The sequence below is a fragment of the Podarcis cretensis genome (assembly GCF_951804945.1).
Source record: "Podarcis cretensis genome assembly, chromosome: 5".
NCBI classification, from domain to species: domain Eukaryota; kingdom Metazoa; phylum Chordata; class Lepidosauria; order Squamata; family Lacertidae; genus Podarcis; species Podarcis cretensis.
Window position 1 is genome coordinate 44,036,097 of NC_137174.1, and position 18,522 is coordinate 44,054,618.

Sequence of the window (18,522 nt, forward strand, 5' to 3'; positions counted from 1 at the left end):
GCCGAGTTTGGGGATGCCTGGTCTGAGAACATCCAAAACTTTCCTTCCTTGCACAACTGGAAGTGACTGCAGCTCATGCAAAAGCTCCATTAGATCCAGACAAATCAATCCAAAAGCATGCATATTTTGTTCCTAATTAGATATAGCATAAACTTCATAAACGTACTTTCTACCTTCACTACAAAGTGTTAGCGGAAAATTACCAAAACATAATCTCACTGTCAAATAAGGGCAATAAAATGATTCTTATAAGAAGTATCCTTTGAGATGTCTGTCATTTTTCATGATATATTTATCTGCAAGGTCACAGGATTTATAAAACTCGCAATCATTGTAATGTCATGCATAGCAAACATATTGATCCACACATATGAGATGAAACCAAAACACACTAGTTTCTTCCTGTGCTCGGTGCCTCATCACACTTAAAACAACCAAATGGCTGATACAACTACAGCATTTTCTAAAAATACTCTTTTAAGGTACAACCTCAGGACGGTGGAATTGTTTGCTACTGACTACACTCAGAAGTTATGGGTACAGTTGTGATTTGCAAACTCATGGCCTCAGTGACTAATTATCTACATTTATTTCTGTTTCTGGTTAACAGCTTTGATCATATGCATATGCTAGCCTAATTCTGTTTGTTTAGCAATTTAAATTATGATGAAGAAGGGCAACAACCAAGAGATTAATATGGGGCCTGAGGGAAAATAATATGCAAACTTTCTATATGAATGGAAGCTTAGACTGTATGGAGTTCTTCAAGTGTATCAATACTAAAGAAAGATACTTAAACGGACTTATCTCTCATGTACATTTGTGACTTCTTTTCTCTTTAAATGGCTAATTATTTAAGATTAATATGTGTAAACACAAACCTTCTCCTTCATCTGCCAATACCTTCAGCATTTATCAAGAGATCCTAATCCTCTCTTTTGTAATTGCACAGTATTTCTCTATGGGAATTACTACGATTATGCTGATAAGTAAATAAAGAAGATGAATCATTGCAGAGAGAGACAATTACATTAAAAAAATCTTATTAATTAGCATGGTTAAGAGCTAGAGAGATGAATAGGTTAATCCCATTAGCTAACTGTTATAGTTCTGTAGAAATGGAGAATTTAAAAAAAACATTTTTTTTAGAAAACCTGACTTCTATAAAATGGGTAAAAGGATAACATGTAAGGATGGTAATGAGTTCATTACGGCACAGTTGTTTTTTATTTTTTAAAAAACTCATTGCATCAAAAGAGTTCAGGGACGAGGCAAATGAAGGCACTTCCATACTTTCTCTATTTTTGGATGGGGTTCAATAACATACCGGCAAATTAAGGTTGCTCAAGTAAAGCTAATTTGGTGCAACAATACCAGATTCCCCCCCCCCCCAAAAAAAAAAGATCGGATTTTTTTTTTTTTTTTTTTACAATAAGGAAAGTGATGTGAAAATGCACTGGAAAGTGTGAGATAACATTTGCTTGATGCAAGGTCATCTTACCTCCCTGAAAACAAATTAGAATGACCGTTCAGTAAATAGGAAACATTATCCCTGCAAACAAAATAGGAAACAATATCCCTGCAAACAAAACCAGGGTAAATGCTCACCTTAAGACTAACCGTGCAATCCTATTCAAAATAAATATGCTGAACGCACTTCAATTAGTGAAGAAAGTAAGGTATATAATAATAATAATAATAATAATAATAATAATAATAATAATAATGTATTACTTATACCCCACCCATCTGGCCGGGCCTCCCTAGCCACTCTCGGCAGTACATGGAGGAGGGGCCAAAATTGCCATAATTGTGTACTTTCTACCAATAGCTTTTCTGCTTTTGACAAGTACCACACACACAGACACAAAAACAACAACACACGAGTCTCTCATCTGTCCTAGCTTTCTTTTTCACTAAGAGCACAACAGAACATGGAGGGGGGGGGAGTTGTGGTTTTCTAACTGCTCCTCAATTAATGTGGAAACAGAAGGCGGGAGATCCAGACCACCCTACACTGGGTAATATTTATTTATTTCCCACATTTTAATCTTGCTTTTCAGATAATTATGACATCACAAAGCAGCTCATGTGAATAAAGAAGAGCTGCCCTACCAACCAAGCTTATGAATAAAAAAAGACAAGGCACCCGATGGGAGAAGAGTGGAAGGAAAAGATGCCACAGGGAGATAATCAAGGCTAGAACCAAGTGGTGAGTACAACCATTCATACGAAATTTGAGCCAGATTGATCTTCCCTTGTTAACGTTCTTGCCTGAATAGCAGTTGGTGACTCTTGGCACGCCTGGTTTCTGAGCAAAAATCAGCTAATAAGTCCATATGGCAACCACAGGATAGACTTTTGCCTGTCATATGTTTTCTTTGCTCCCGGGAAATGTCAATAGCAAACCGTTCTGTTCTGAATGTCAGCAGCAGCAACAACAACAACAACAACAACAACAACAACAACAACAACAACAACAACAACAACAACTTGTTACTTGTACTCTGCTTATCGGGCTGTTCCCCCCCCCCCAGCCGCTCTAGGTGGCTTCCAACAGAATATAAAAGCACAAGTGAACCACATCAGACATTAAAAACTTCCCGATACAGGGCTGCCTTCAGATGTCTATGGAAATATGTCTAATGCTGATACCAACAACTGGGTGCACATGTTCCTTCCCACTCAGGTACTTAAGGGTTGATGGCAAGGGTGGTATTCAACTAAGGTTTACTCAGAGTAGACCCATTTAAATTAAAACTCAATTTAATACCATCCATTGCATTAACTGGGCGGCAACAAGCTCAAGAGTTGTGCTAGAGGGAGCCAGTACAAGTCCCCACCCACAGAAATGCCTGCACTGTTGGAATGTTCTCCTTAATGCTACTTTGAATTCACCCATTGCCTTTCCCTCTCTTATGCTTCTGATCTTCTGTAATGTGTATTATAGGTGTTGTTATATTGCAAGAAGCATTGAAAAATACATATAAAGGAACACAGAAATAGATTTCCCTTGAGTGTAAGTACTAGTTTTTACAACATAAAAACATTCCATTTTCTTCTATTTCACTTAGGACAGTGTAATTCAGGTCAAAGAAACTGGTGTTTGATGCTAATTTAATTTTTATTGTAGCATTCAAGACACAATTGAACCTGCTGTCAGATTTAACCTTTTGTTTATATAACACATTTATACTTCACTTTATAATTCAAGGCATAGGTATTGCACAATGGTGTCTTTTTATCCCAACACTGTTGTTAATTTTGGAAATTCATTTCAAATACTGCACAGACACATGTATCTCAGTGCTAAGTGTATCTATAAAGTCCTTATATCTATAATCTGACTGGTTACAGAGAGAAGTCCTTGATTTTCAGTTCCGATGAAAAGCAAAGTATGTAAAATTAAACCACAGAAATATTGCCTGTTTGGGTTTTCAAACTGGCTATGTTCCTCCTTCAAACAACAGACAAAACCTGCTGGTTAGAAAGAATGATTTAATGGGGAACTATTGCTGAAAACAAGCTTTGTGCCAAGAATACAGAAATATAATTGTTGCTCCAATTTCTATTGTAATACAATAATTACAAGAAGCACTTACAATAAGTATCCTAATCCAGGAAGACCTCCATCCCTTGCATATTCCCTCCTATGGGACATCTTCTGAATAGAGCTATTTTAATTATTCTAGAATCACTATTTTTCCCCACTTACCGTAGCTTTGCTTTATTTGGTGTGTAACTTGCTCATTAACTATGCTATTTAATGATGCTAAAAGAAACGACATAGCTATAGATGTCTGGAAGTGTCTCATAGTATATAGCAGCTGATCCTAATTTGTAGATACATTTTGCAGAGATGACCAAGTTATTCAATTCCAATAACTAAAACTGCCATGATTATTTCTCATGAAACACTTTATATATGAAAATACTCCAAAAAATAGCCTTTTTAAGTTGTCAATTTCTCCCATCTGTTTTCTTGTCTAAATACATTTTTTTGTCTATATACAAAGAATGCAGTTTATTTGTGAATGTGAATTTGCAAAGCAAAATATAATCTTTGTTGAACAGCAATGATCTATGAAGCTGACTTAATGTAATTGTTGCTATTTTCAATTCTTGCAAAGGAAGCGATATGAAGGGAGAGAGGTTTTGTAATTTATGTATTTGAATTACATTCCACCCAAAAATCCATTTCCAATAAACTGTATAATCCAGGTTGTAATAGAATCCTTTATGGACAGAAGTCAACATTTTTTTAAATGGGCTGAGATATTGATCCTTCTCCCACCACAGAGAAGTTATTAAGACTGAATTACTCTTGCTTCTATTAAGATCTGGTTGAAGGCACAGTACATCATGGAACACAATTTAAGTAATCTTGATATTTCAACTATCTCAGTTGGGAGAGAAAGTTATTTAGCTGCTGTATCGTTGAAGGTTCAGGGCCACATTGTTAATTATATGACAAATTATATGCCCTATCCATTAACATTGCCGTGCTACAATGGCTCAACTACTCATACTCTGTTCATTTATGTCCATTTACTTTACTATATTTGTACCTTTTGAGCATAGAATTCCACATTTTGTAAGTATGGACATTTGTGAAGCACTTAAAGTTTAACATTGCTTCTTTTGATAAACAGGGAATAACTGTATGCGGATGCCAGAAGGCCATATGTTGACCTTTGTTGTGGCTACATCAATGCACCTTTACAATTACTCCTAGTGTAAAATTGAAATTGATTTTCAGAAAATTAGATTTTTCTTTGTTCTGCCTGGAGCAATATGCTATATTAAGGGGGTGGGAGAGGCAAAACAGCACATTAGCATGCTATGGATCCAATTAAGTATTAAAACCAACTCAAGATTTTAGAAAAATTAAAGATATAAAACATTACTTGCTATTGCTCTCCAGTGGGTAGGCTGATGAAATATAATCCACATTGTTACAGTTCTAAATTTGGTTGAACGTAATTTAGACAATAACACCAATAGCTGGTATCGGGGCTTAATATCAGTGGTGCATTTAGATTATTGTAGATTGTGGACTTAAGGGCTCTTATTTCACTTACTTCAAATTGTGTTAAGCCAGCCCTGTTACATTTGGGGACCATCCTGCTCATTCTTCTATGTGAGACTCTGAATTTCTGCTTAATCTCAGAACTCCCCATATCTCTTTCTCCAGATTGTTCAAAACAAGCTGCAAGAAATGCAAACAAATAATAATGGGAGTGCCCCTGAGCATGTGTAGAGCGCTTTTCCTTATCGAGAATGAAGGGAAACGTGTTTTGAAGTCAACGGCTGTGGCCTTCAAGGTTTAATGTGGCCCCCTCTCCTTTCAGAAATGAAATACGTGCCAGCTTGAGCTAAAACCCCTCTGAGAAACACAGTGACTGAAGGAATTTAGAGGTCTACTTCAGTGTGCTCTGAATATTAAATCAATATGATACTAAAACTCTCAATAATTGGCAAGCAGAACTGCAGGCAAAACAGGGCTGAGACTATTTACAGTTCCCAAGCCCGACTTAAGAAAGCTTAGCTCTGATACGATCTGCTTGTTTCCTCAAGCATGCACGGTTTCTAGCAGATCACCACTGCACAAGTAACCCAAGCAACTGCTTGAGACAGCAATATTTATTAGGCGTAGTGGGGATGCACCAAATGAGAGTTGTGTTCCAAGTTCCCTTAGAGTGCTGAAAAGGATACTGAACACAACTCATGAGCTATATGGGATGGTTCAATATTTGCAAATAGCAACATATGAAAGGGATTCTGGGGCACATCAGTATATTGGCACATCTCTTTTTAAAAAATTGCAGGCTTCAGGTGGAGAAAACAGGTCTTGCCAGCTCAGACTACAAACTTAAGATGCTATGATGTTTTAAACTGGCTGCTTATTATTTTATTATTAATGACTATGCCCTGAAAGGCAACCTAAAATAGTTGCTTAATTTATTAATTAGGGACTCTCTTTTTTGCATCATCTGCTGTGAAACCAATTTATATGTGGTGCTTTTAAAATATTGCTTTTATATATAACTTATCCTTTCCTGTTCCCGATATTCCCAGAACCCTATCTATAAACAGCAAGTATACACATCATGCCCCACTTTCCAATTTAAGAAATGGAGGGTTGAATTTTGAACTGACAAATATGTTTGGTGCTATCAACAAAAGGGACTTTTATTCAACTTTGTTTCTGCATTTTGTTACCAATTAAAATAGTAGCTTGAGATGACTTAGTGTTGTGCACTCTGAAGTGCACCCGCCCTTTTATTGCTTTAACTTGGTTGATTTCATTCGAACAAAGCTATGTATCTTTTACCGTCAAGCAGATGTCAGAACTTTAATTTGTGACACTTCAAACAACTTTGGAGAGTTCCAGGGAATTGCAGAGCTGGCTTTGTGAAAGATAAGGACATAACATTTACCTTTCAAGTCTAGTGTATACTAAAAGTTGATACCTGACAGCTAAAAAATAAAAGAGTCATTGTCACTTTGAAATCTGAGTGTGTAGTGGCCAACTGGCTATTGACCTATAAGTTGTCCTCAGATTCTCTCAAGCGGCAGTCTACAAGACAAATTGGTTACTCAGACCAGTGGGAAGCAGACTATATAACAAAACTGAATAAAAACTGCTTGTAAAAACACCATGGCCCTCCATGCAGCCTCCAAATGAACTCTTCCAAGCTGTAAATAGCCACTGCTCACTATTAATTCCTGATAAGCCTAACTTGAAGAAGCCAAGATGAGCAAAACAAAGAAGACCTCAGACACTGGAGATGGGAAGTTATCCCTCCCCGCTGCCAGGCCTTTCTCTTCTGAACAAGGAGTATAGAATACTCAGATAAACCAGCCTTTTCAAATTAAAACAAAAACAAAAAAAACATGATGCTGAGAAAGAAACTGTGCTCAGTAGAACTGAGTGAGACAAATTACTTTCCTCCATGATCCACGTAGTTCTTGCACCCCCCTGAAGTGGGCACTTGAGAAAGAGAGGTGGGTGAAGACAGGTTGACAGTTTTCCATATTTTCTTAGGTGCCACTCTGTGAGATGGGTGGTACCAAAACAATACACTGCTACAAGTGTGGTACAAACAGCACTGGATTTTAACGGTGCTATTCTATACATGTCAACTATTCAGAAGCAAGTCCCACTGGGTATAGTGTTGCAGCCTCAACCAATGACGGTTCCATGATGGCTTCCAAAACAGAACACATAAATATTATCTAGTATATTTAAAAACAGCCTCAAGTGAAGCTTTCTATCTTGTAATTCATCAACAATAGGAACGGCTGCCCTCCAGGAAGCCCAGGACTGCCTGGCCCCTAAGAGTGGGTTGTATTCTGAGCTGTGTGAGAACCCCTAGAGGCTTCAAGGCTTCTAGAATGCATGACTTTTATCTACTTTGTTGTCATTCTGGCTTTAGTTACCTTGCGCTACTTAACCACCAATGTAGTGTCTATCCTAAAAAATACATGGACTGAAGAGGAAAATGTTAACTGCTCTCTTAATACCTAGAATGTCCCACTTTTCTTCTTCAGATGCTGGGGGTTAGACAATGATGATGAAATGATGAAACAGAGAAATCACCTTCAGCTTAAAGGCTGAGTTGGGTCACTCTGATGAATGATGCACAAACTGATCACAGCAGTGCATCAAACAATTTAGGGTACATAATTGTGTAGCAAACAGAAAAAAAGCAATAATAATGTTGATATTAAAATGTTTCACTGATGGCACCCATTAATTTAAACTAGATTCTCTGCTAAATGCAATTGACAGGGTAACACTTTCAGAGATGAAGTGGGAGAATACCTAAAGAATACACAAATTATTTCAAGGTATTTTGTTCATCAAAAAAGGACTCGTTTCATAACCGCCACTTTCCTAATGGATGCTAAACAAAACATTCCTGATATGTGTTACTTTTGCACAGCTGTTACAGTTAATCTCTCTGGATTCAATTCTGCCTGGACAAAGTGAAAAAGTTGAATAATAAAAAGTGACCTAGTTTCTCTATATAAAATATCTGACTTTAGAACAAAAGTAGAATATCAAAAGCTGGAATTTAAATGCAACAACAATCATACACCTGCATTTACTATTTCATACTTCACAAGTACATACCAGAGCTCCCATGGTGTGGGCTGGTTGTCCATTCTTGCATGCCAAAGACTCACACACAGTAGCTGAGAGCCTGGTTCAAATGTGGAATGCCACACAAATAAGCATGTTGTGCTTGCTGAGGATCACGTTTAAGATCTCGTCTCAGCGAGTGAGTTGCAGCTGAAAGGTTCTCTACCACAGAACTTACATAAGATTGAAATCCTATTTTCAGTCTGTGAGGTTGGATATAACATTCAAAAATAAATTGCTGCACCACCACAGTTTGGGACAATGAAGAGGATGGAAATATGCAAAGGTTCCGTGGCCTGCCGCTAATCCCGCAGGACTCAATTACTACAACCAAGTCTCAAGTGAATTTGGGTGGCTGACAGGTCATTTTATTTCTCTATTTATGCATTCTGATTTATAAAGCTTGAAAAAACAAGGAGAAAAGAGGTGTAGCACAGAATAAATGGGTAGCTGATGCATAGGTTTACTATATCTTTGCCATGGTCAAGCACCTGTTGTAGCAGTTCTGAACTCCCTTGCTCTGTTTAGATCCTGCCTCTCTTTAGCACACCCTGTAATCTCTGCCTTGCTCTTCTTTCTGCTTTTATTCAGTGTCTAGGCTCCTGTTTCAACACCTTGATCCCTCTTTTGCTGAGTCTGATTAAGCTATTCACACACCTAGCTGTATTAGACCAAATCACATGTGATTTCGTTTTGCCTCCTTTACTCTCATGGTAATGTTCATTTAGAGATAAGAGCCATGATGTTACTGTGCAACTATCATAAGCAAAGGAGTACACATAGCAGGGATGGGCAATATATCAATATATCGTCCAAAACCGATTGATGGCTTTTGACTTGGCAATATATTGCGAATCATGGTGTGTGTGTGCTATGCAAAAATCACTATGTGGGGAAAAAACATGAAGCCAGCCAATACTTCTCTTGATTCCTGCAGCCCCTTTTAACTCTGCTGCCTCGTGCAGGGAGGCAGCAAATTATAAGAGTAGGCACCAGCAAAAATCACAATGTAGGAAAAACTGTGAAGCCAGCCAATACTTTTACCTAGCTCAATCCAGTGCTTTTTTTTAAAAAAAAGTGTTTAGGAATACTCTCATTTTCCTATGCATATTGAAATACTGCCCCTCAATGAGGCCAAACTTAGATTCACAAAATGCTTAGGGGTATGCATACCCCTGCATACCCCCAGAAAAAAAGCACTGGCTCCATCCTTATTTCAAATATCATGCTATATTGGTATATTGCAAAGTTTAGCTGGTGATTATATTGCAATACTGAAAACCAGGTTATCACCCAGCCCTAACACATAGTAGCAAAATTGTGTATTTGTGTGTGTGTGTGTGAATAAACACATGCAAACACACACTCATGCCTGTACAGATACTTTGCCTGTTAGGAAAGGTACATAAGTATAAAACGGGAGGCTTAGCCACTGTCATTGATTACTTATGGCTGGGGACTGGTCTGGTATAAAAAGGTGTCAGGAGTAGGCTCACACACAAGTAGTGTACTGTTCTTACTGTTCTTTGTGTAGCAGCAAATATAAGAGCCACTTACGAAATCTCCTACTATAGATAGTGGCATCAATGTGCTTCCAGCATCGCTTCAGGGCTTTGTTGAATCGGTGTCCTGACCATCTTATCAACAGAAGCAAAGCCTCACTGAGGCACATATTTTAAAAAAATCCACCCAAAACAACATAAAGAGAAGCCCAAAAATATTGATCTGAGTAAACAACATAAAGCCTAGAACTCCTACATTCTAAGCCTAAAAGAACAATTCCTCATAGAGCCTCAGGCAAGTTCTTATGTTCCCTACCTTAAGCTTCCCACTAGAAATCATTAATACCACTACTTCAACTTACAATGTTATGAGTAAAAAATATATTACTACACCTATCACAACTGCTTTGAAGGCAAAAGGCACTATATAAATCAGTGCTGACAGTCAATCCTAGAGGAATCCTACAGAAAATATGTAGAAGGATATGATTCAGAATGTCAGTATTGCAAAGAGTTTGCAATATACAACACATACAAAGACAGTGTAAAATCATCCAAATAGGGCAAAATATGCATAAGGCATCATCACATACACAAACCAGCACAATAAAAACGTTCCCTTTTGCATTCCTTCCCATTGATGCTTGTACTGGATTTTCAAAATGCTTGCTAAAGCATTGCAGTTGTATGGATGACACATCATCTGGGACTTTAACTAATAGACAAGTCTTTGTGAACCAAAGAGCTTTGCAGGGATTGTTTTTGAACTCTTTCGCATATGCTTCCACAGAGACATCTGTAAGCTTCCTATGCACTATGAAAACAGCATATAAAATATGGCTGTAATTTGCTCTACTGCTTTACTTGCTTGCCTCTGCATATACATTGATTGCATGTATTGTTGAGACGGAAAATGCAAGAAAAACAAAGCAACATGTTTCCTTTCCGTGGAGGAACTAGTAATACTGTGATTTGAGGCTTAAATATCTCAGTAGAAGGTATGACAGTGAGGCAAATTTGCGTGTCCCTTTAAGCCCTCACTTCATACAGCTGTGAATTTTTCACAGATATGATGACTGAACAGGTATACGTGTGTGTATCTAAAGAGGACTCATTTCTTAAAACACCTGTACTAGCACAATTCCGCCATGTTCAGTGACATGATATTTTTTTCAAAATGACACTAGAAACTGGTCCACCTATGTTTACTGTCTGAATAGTGGATGCTCATATGCACTCTCCCCATCCTTCTCTATGTATGTACGCATGTATGTGTGTTTGTGTGTGGGAGGGAGCTATTTAGGACGTGCTGCTTCTTGCTTGTTTTCCCCTTGGAGTGCACAAACTTGTGACTAGTCCCTAGGAAGGTAGGAGTGGGGTTCTACCTGGGGGCTGACAACAGCTCTCTGTCCTGGACTTCTCTTTTGCTGCTCTTTGAGGCTGTTGGGTTTTCTGGGAGACAGGGGAGCAGCTACCCTGCCATATGTAGTGGTACCTCGGGTTAAGAACTTAATTCATTCTAGAGGTCCGTTCTTAACCTGAAACTGTTCCTAACCTGAAGCACCACTTTAGCTAATGGGGCCTCCCGCTGCTGCTGTGCTGCCACCGCACGATTTCTGTTCTCATCCTGAAGCAAAGTTCTTAACCCAAGGTACTATTTTTGGGTTAGCGGAGTCTGTAACCTGAAGTGTTTGTAACCTGAAGTGACTGTAACCCGAGATACCACTGTATAGAGTAGCATGCTCCCCATTTTCTCAAGTGGTGAGAAGTTCCTGGGGTTAATGGTACCTCACTCCAGTTTCCTTTACATGGCGGAGAACTGGAGACTTTTGGTTGCTGCTTAAAAAAATAATAGTTGTGTTATCTGTTTATTTCAGTTTAAAAAAATATGTACTTGCAATATGTATTTTTAACATTTACAACCCACCTTTCCTCCAATGAGCTGAAGGCAGCATAGATGGTATTTCCCCCATTTTGTTTCAACATCACCACTGTGAGATGTGTGGGGTATTAGGGGAGGGGCAATACCTCTGGTGGAGGCCACACTGTGCTCCTTCTGGGGTATTTTGTCCACCTTTGGTCCCCACCCTGCACTCACCTGTGGCTCCTAGAAGATGTCAGCATGTGACAGTGGCCACACCCAGAATGGCTTTAATTGGCCAGCTAAACCAGGTGAAGGTAGCCAATGGGACTTCACCCCCCCACACACACACACACGCACTCCACTGTCTCTTAAGCCATACAGCTGCCAACTGTTAGGCATGAAAGACTGAGCCAAGGTTGTTCAATGAGCTTCATGGCCAAGTGGAGATTGAACATGGGTATCCCCAATATTAGTCCAACACACTCTAACCACTACACGACACTGATAGCATGAGCTCCAAGAATGCAATAAATTTGCAAGCCAACATCAGGTTCCCAGAGAGAAAGGCCGTAAATTCTAAGTGCCTTCAGCCAACTCACTCTCACTCTCACTCTCTGCCACTGTACTTTACAAACTGCAAACTGTCTGTCTACACACACCCACAAACACCTGTTCCTTTAGCTTAATGGAGTTGTCACCTTCTCCAAACTTCGATGGGTATCTTGTTCCCATAGAGAGGGAGATTGCCAACTCTCATCCAACCATTAGTTCCCATCAGCAGATTATTCTGGGCTATTAACCTGCAATCTACACAGCAAAAGAATGGTGAGGCAAGAGTCCATAACAATATAAAAGAAGATCAAGAAAAACTAGCCTAAAATGAATGCTGCATCATCCCTTCTAGCACTCATAGTGCTCTAAGTTATAGCAAGTTTGAATTTTAAATTCAAGGAGTTTCCAGCAGTGTGTCATTGCCTCGGTTTTTGGAAGCAATATCCAGTTGTTTCCTTCCCTGTTTATAGCTAACTGGAAAGTGGAATTTTGGAACACAGGTGGCTAAATTCGAAGAATGCACATTTCCATAAAAGCATATTTTTATTTTTAAAAAGTTTGTTTATTTAAACTTTCCTTCAGTTGGAATGATACCTCCATTGAAATGAACAGAGTGATTAAAAAATAGGCTTCAACCTGAAAATCCCGTGGGAATTAAAGCAACTCACTGCTGAAAACCTTGGGACAAGAGAGTTCCCAATTGTGGGCTGCTACTCACCAGGCCTTTTTGGAAGCTGCAGCCTTTTTCAATCTGCCTACATATTTCATTTTGCATTACCACACTATTAAACTACCCCACTGTTAAACTGCCCTCAACATTACCTGATTTCACACCTTTTAAAAACCATTCTTTTTTAAAAAAATCCTCCGCCACAGTTGTACTCCCACAAAATAATTGAAAATACCCCTTCAGAATTGGGCCGCTGAACAGATTTTACCCTGCCAAGTTCTAATCCAGAATCATAACAGAAATTTTCAATATTGTCTTTTCAACAAAGACATTTTCAGATAAAGAACTACAAAATATTATGTGAACAATATTCTCCAATATGTTTTAATATTTTCATCAGCTTCACATATCACTACATTAATGCCTTTTAAGATTGACCTTTCTCTTACTTCAATATTGCTCTACAGAAAGATAAGGTAGTGTATCAAAAGAATTAAATTTTAAAGTAGAAATGGAAAATTATGCCTATAATTTAGCTTGTCTAAAAGTATAAAGCCATTTTAAAGAATGGAGCATTCAGTACACGAAAATCTTATTCAGTGGGTTATAGAGCACGTTGTTATCATATCCCAGTTATTAACTACAGAGTTCCACAACTAGAATAAACCCAAGGATGGTTTTAATCAACTTGCATTACTTGCTTTAATGCAATGAACAGTTTATTAGACGACGTATGAAAAATGTTCTTGCTCTTTTTTCCATCTATCGTTTTCAAGTGCAGATTTGTGGGGAGGGAGTGTCTCTAATAAAGAACTGCAGCTCATTTTGAGCTATTTTTTTGTTTGTTTGTTTGTTTTCTTTGGGGAATGCTGCTGCTTTTCAACTGGGCTTTCCCCCCTAAACTTTTCTGTCAAACATGAAACAAAGAATGCACTTTTATTTTGTTTTCATAAAGCTGAGATCAAAACCAAACTGTGCCACTGAGACTCGTACAAATTGAATTGAAAAACAGACTCAGCCAATGCAATAAAAATTCATACCACATTACAGACAGTACTTTTTTCATTCAGGTTTAGCAGCAAATCTTATTTTTAATTTTGCAGTGTTAACGCTTCGTGGTAAATTAGTAAATGAATTATCATCATCATCAACAACAACAACAATAAAAGTCACAGGTGAGAATGGCTCTTTTAAGAGACAAATGAAATTGCAGAATCCTTTCCCAAGGAGAAAAGCCTTCAAAAATTAAGAGTTGACACATAATATGACTATGGAAAGTTTAAAGTATTTAAATACAGTGGTACCTCAGGTTACATACGCTTCAGGTTACATACACTTCAGGGTACAGACTTTGCTAATCCAGAAATAGTGCTTCAGGTTAAGAACTTTGCTTCAGGATGAGAACAGAAATCGTGCTCCGGCGGCACGGCAGCAGCAGGAGGCCCCATTAGCTAAAGTGGTGCTTCAGGTTAAGAACAGTTTCAGGTTAAGTAAGGACCTCTGGAATGAATTAAGTACTTAACCCGAGGTACCACTGTATGTGACAACCTTGAGGCCTTCAGAATTCTCTTCTGAACTGAGGACTCACCAGGAAATTAGACAGCACCATCTAGGAGTGCCCCAAGGCATTTGCTACCTGAGGTGAACGACAAGATGGCACCCATCTCCCAGCCCATGTACAAAATCCAACCATACTGGCAGCTGATTCTTACTTCAACACTGATGAAATCACTAACTGGCTTAGATGACACAGGCAAGTCTATTGGCATATACAGTTCTGCCCTTCAAAGGCTCACTGGTGCACCCTACCTAGGAGCATCTGTCACCTGAAGCAGTCTACCTAGCGGGAGGGCCTGATATGGCACTATCAAATATCAGATGAAAAAATATTTTAAAACAGTACTAAATAAATTCAACTTATGTTCACCTCCAGAATCACCTATTAGACACCTTCCCTCATTAACTCAACCTTGTGGGTTGGATTTTTCCGGAATCCACTTCTAGCTGTTATATGATCCTTGGCATAAGATAAGACTATTTACATTGATTGAGAATCACTTACATGCTTTCATTTCTAAATGCCAAAGGATCTCAAATGTATTCTAAAAGGGTGGGGTGTAAGACTAAAGGATAGAGAAATTCAATATACATGTATTCCACAACTAGTCCACTGGAGAGCCTTGTGGAGTTTGGGAGACTAGCACTAAACAACTAAGACAATTTTATTTTTCAGAGAGAAATTTTCCTTGGCTATAAAATTTAAAATGTTGCTTTACCCTATAGCCTGTGGCAAGGCTTCCTTGCCTGAATCATCTAGGAATAAATTGAATAACCCTACAGATTTCCAAACTGTGTGTTACAACACGTTAGCGTGTCGGCTGCAGTGTGTAGGTGTGTCACACGAACGATCCCCACACTCCTCCCAGGGCTGGAAAAGGGTTAGTCAAACGTCCGCTTTGATAGTAAAACTGAATTACTGTGTCACGAAATGATGCATGTCTAAAACGTGTGTCACCAACATGAAAAGTTTGGAAAGCTCTGCCCTAGTCTAAGTAAGTCTTCACCACCCACTCATATTGCTGCAATATAGGAAAGAGGGAAGTATGGGTAAAACAGGTTACTTGCTTTACTCTGAACCCTTTGAGAGCTGTAGCTATGTGAGTGAGCCCATCAATCTGTCATCTCAGAAAACAATAATTTAGGTCCCTGTCCAAATTGCTACTGTGTTTTTCATCAAAATCTCAAGAAAACAGTAAAAGAGATTTAAAGGGGAAAGGGCACTTTCCCTCTGTAACTACCATGCAACAGTGGTGTTACAAGATTGACCCAAAGCTATATTTGGACATTTTTATATTTATAGGTCAGACAGTCCTCTTTCAAATACACCCCAGAGAACTCACTAAAAAGCAGTATTTTTTATCTTCTTATACTGATGTAACTTCCCAAAGTTCACTGAAATTAGTCCTTATTCTACAATTTGTGGTCTGTGGGAGGGAGGGGAATAAGGTACCCTTTTGATAGATATTAAGTTGCTGGAGAAGTGAGGGGAAAGAAAAATGTGATGCATTTTCACCAAGATAACCAAAATCGAAAAGAAAATTAGATGTTCTAGCAAGAGAAACAGAACTGTGAATAAAAGCACTCAGTGTTGTAAACGCTGAAATGAAAAGTTTTAAGAAATATCTCTGGGGGTTTAAATGTAAGAAAACGGTTTACTTGCAGCAAGCTGAGCGCTTAAAAAACAAGAGGTTGAGATACAATCAAAGAAGGGAGCTTTGTCTGCTGTGCTGTGCATATGAAATGCCTCATCCACTGAGACACCTTGAGGTTCCGGGTTCATCTCAGAATGAAATCATCATGAATACCATATTAGCAAATAAGGTGCAGGCCAGGCATTGATCACTGAAAACAATTAGAACAATAGAAGTATCATCTACTGTTGGGGAACTCAACAGACTGCATGGTGACAATTTCTGAAATGTATCCAGAAATTGTTAAACTTTTCCACTGGCACCTGGTAAATTTGTCTGGGGGAAGTGAAAAGCACTTTCATCTTGGCTTTTTTCTCAGTAAAAACAGGATTAGTTCATTTGGGGACTCTAAAGGAAGATTGCTGTTAACATGAAAAATAAGTGGCATGGCGTGTCACTAGATCCATCCCACATTATTCAAGCATGGGCATGAAGAGAAGGCTTGCTATACTGAAGTTCTGAAAGGAGAGCTGATATGCCTTATTTTATATAACTAGAAAAATACTGAGTTGTTTATTTTATGGTGCTTGAAGAAAAAAAATAATATTTTTTAAGAGAAGAATTTTAAAGCTAATTTACCCACATGCAAAAGCCGCTGGATTCTAAATGTCTATATTACATTTCTCTTGAAAAATACAACTTATGGCAATCAAGACTTCTCAGAATGAATGTTTTTCTGAGTATTGGTAAGAAAGATAGAAGATTTATAGCCATAGGTCCCTCAACATACAAAAGTAATAATACATTTTGGTCAGTTCAACACCTAGAAAATATAAAAGGTATATTTGCGGAGAAAATAACCAGTTGTTTCAAAATCCAGTGTTATTGAATTTAAACTTCGCCAGACATAACTGATTTGAGCAAAATGAAATAAATTGGATATGATGTTTTAGGAAAGTGTTATTGGTTTTGCTCTGGGAACAAAGAAAAGGGGGTTGTGCTGAGAAGAACAGCTAATCTAAAAGAAGATTGGCTTACATCCAAAGATAACCATTGTGATAGTGTAAAATATTTCTCTTCATGCAAAAGAGGATCCCCAGTTCCATAGATTACTCATTCCTGCTGCCTCCCATGTTATTCCAGAGGGTTATCCAACCTTCAGGAACAGCTTTTCAGAGGTTCATTAGGAAGGGGAAAGGTGTAAAATGGTTGCATATACTATATGTATGAATTTCTTACAACCAACATGGACAAATATGGCATCAGGAATTGACATGTCTGGGCATCTGCTGCATCCATGTCTTAGCTGCCCACCACTGACAGAACTGAACATATCTCCTATGGCAGATCATAGGCTCGGGGACAGCACAGAGGAAGCACAAAGCTGGTGAGATATTCATGTTTCCCCACCACCACGTACAATCCAGTTCAGCTAGCAGCTGCACCAAGAGTCCAGTAGCAGGCAGCCCCAGCAATTTTATTTTAAGGGAGCCTAGAGAGCATAAAGCAGGTTTAGCCGTGAGATAAAGGAGGATGGCCACTGGAAAGAAGCCTCCAGGAAGAAGCAAAAGAAGAAATGACAGATACTTATGGGGAACATGAGTAGGAGAGTGCTGGTGTGCTTCCCATAAATGTCTGACTGACAAGTATGGGAAACAAGGTGCTGAACTGGACAGGTCTTTGGTCTGATATACCAGGGCTGCCCTTATGTTCAGTTCAAGGTCTTTCCCTCTCTTACACTGAGAGAGAGCCATCTTGTGTTTGTATGGAGAGTCCAATGGAGGTGGAGCAAGGACCTACTTCTGGTCTCTTGCTTGGACCCACATAAACCTGGATCTAGTCTTGGTACATGTGTAATTTATATGTTTATAATTTATACGTGTAATTTAATGTTTTATCACTTGAGAACTCACAACTGAACAGCCTCCACTGAGTGTGTTCTGTTTGAGAAGCACTATCCAGTGATTGGAGGGCAGGTCTTTCCTCTGTGACTGCTTAATTTGTAATAGGGGACAAGGTGTCTGAAATACAGTTTAGCCATTATCATTGCAATATGTTCAGCATATTCTAGGGCAATTTGGTTTGCACCAATCAACAACTAAACAGACCTGACCAGCAGTTTATACAAAATGACAGTCAGTTCTCATATATTTCCTAAATTCCTTTGCAACATCCATGCATTATTCAGAAAATAAATGAATGTGGAAAAGATTCGAGGAGCAGAAAAAATTAAGTCAACTATTCTCCTGCAAATCTCAAAACAACCTTCCTCAGGCAAAGTCCATATGGTTTTAGTTCCTATAGCAATCGCCTCAACCACTTCAAACTTTAACACATACATACTGACATATGGAAAGCTATAAGGAAGGAAATTTGACCTCTGGGATGTTGCCCCTCTAATTACACCATCTTTAAATATGGCCTCCTTTATAATCTTTCAATATACCATTACAGGACAAACATAAAAGAGGCCTTTTCCATCTATAAGATCTGCACACCCATATTTCTCATGGTTGTTAAGCAAATGCTTTCTTAGTTTAATAGAGGTATAAATTCCTTTTATCTCATCATGTCTCAGCACAGCGTTAAAGGCT

General features: G+C 38.5%; 1 protein-coding gene across 2 annotated transcripts in view; it reads right to left on the reverse strand.

Annotated features, from left to right (window-relative positions):
• The window catches only part of DOCK1 (dedicator of cytokinesis 1), a 361,208-nt gene that overhangs the window by 147,366 nt on the left and 195,320 nt on the right, over window positions 1–18,522 (reverse strand). The window lies entirely within an intron of this gene.